The following is a 1,649-nucleotide window of genomic DNA, read 5'->3' on the forward strand; positions in this document are numbered from 1 at the left end:
GGGGATCCATAGTTCGAGTTAATGCAACCCTAGGGAGTTAATTAGAAAGAGATTTCAATTATTCAACCTAGGGTTAGACGTTGTTAGTCTCGAGAGGGATAATAATATAACTTAGGGATTTCTACGAATCAAGACAAATAAATAAATCGTCCAATTCAGAGTCAAATAACAAGTGAAGTCTAGGTGGATTTTTCCTTAGGTATTGTCTTAATTCAATAGTTTTTCTAAAAGTAATTCCCAATTCTATTTTCTGTGATTTCTTAGTTTAGTTAATTAGTTAGTTAAAACAAACCCCATTATTCTTAGGCTAGATAATAAAAAGACAGTTATTACTAGTACTTTTAGTTCCTTTGGGTTTGACAATCCGGTCTTGCTAAAACTATACTACTGTTCGATAGGTATACTTGCCTTCATCGTGATAATAGTTAGTTTCAAGAATGACTCATTATAAATATTTAAAACCTATCACGAATATCACATATCAAGTTTTTGGTACTGTTGCCGGGGAACTAAGATATTAGGAACACTCGATTTTTATTACTTTAGCCATTTACTTTTACTGCAATTTAAATTTTATTCTAATTTTTATTACTAATTCTTCTTTTTCCTTTTTTATGATAGGTTCTTATAGTTTATGACTAGAAAAAACCTGTCAGGGCCATTGCTTTTTGATAGTGAGATCGATCGCACAGTTCGTAGAAACCAAAGAGAAATAGGGCGAAGCTTACGTTACACAGAAGAGTAAGAGGAAGATACTTCAACCACCACTGGAGAGATGGCTGAGAACCAAGAAAATCCGATACTCCCGCGATTACTGTTAATCAAAATCCTATTTCGTGCACTATGTATGATTATGCTAAACCTTCTTTAACAGGAACTGAATCTAGCATAGTTAGACCTACTGTAGCTACAAATACTTTTGAAATGAAACCTAACACAATTCAAATGATACAGCAATTTGTTCAGTTTGATGGTTTGCAGGACGAAGATCCCAACACTCACTTGGCAAACTTTTTGGAACTATGCGACACATTAAATCAATGGCGTTTCTGATGATGCCATACGTCTTCAGTTGTTTCCCTTTTCATTAAGGAACAAAGCTAAACAGTGGTTGAACTCGTTACCACGAGGGTCAATTACTACTTGGGAATAAATGACTAAAAAGTTTTTACTTAAATATTTTTTACCAGCTAAAACGACTAAATTACATAATCATATCTCTTCTTTTGTGCAGATGGATTTAGAAACACTCTACGATGCATGGGAGAGATACAAAGAACTTTTGCGAAGATGCCCTCACCATGGGTTACCATTCTGGCTATAGGTTCAAACCTTTCATAATGGCTTGAATCCTTCGACTCGATAAATGGTTGACGCAGTTGTTGGCGGAACCATCAATAATAAAACACCTGAAGATGCTTATGAGTTTATAGAGGAGATGTCACTGAATAACTATCAGTGGCAAGTCATGAGGACAAAGCCAACAAAAATAGCCGGTGTTTATAACGTCAATTCGGTCACTATACTCTCTAATTAGGTAGAACTCTTGAATAAGAAAATTGATGGTTTTCTTAGTTCTTCACAGGTTCACCCAGTAATGCAGTGTGAAGCAAATGGAGGTCGATCAAGCAATTCAGAACACCAACCTT

At 35.2% G+C, this 1,649-nt stretch overlaps 1 non-coding gene across 1 annotated transcript; it reads right to left on the reverse strand.

The window, feature by feature from the left end:
• Positions 1–1,202: 1,202 nt before the first annotated feature.
• Positions 1,203–1,308, reverse strand: LOC128283250 (small nucleolar RNA R71). Its single transcript, XR_008273592.1, has one exon. It is a non-coding gene; the product is annotated as a small nucleolar RNA R71 (small nucleolar RNA).
• Between the last annotated feature and the right edge of the window lie 341 nt (positions 1,309–1,649).

The sequence above is a fragment of the Gossypium arboreum genome, chromosome 10 (assembly GCF_025698485.1).
Source record: "Gossypium arboreum isolate Shixiya-1 chromosome 10, ASM2569848v2, whole genome shotgun sequence".
Classification (NCBI taxonomy): Eukaryota; Viridiplantae; Streptophyta; class Magnoliopsida; order Malvales; family Malvaceae; genus Gossypium; species Gossypium arboreum.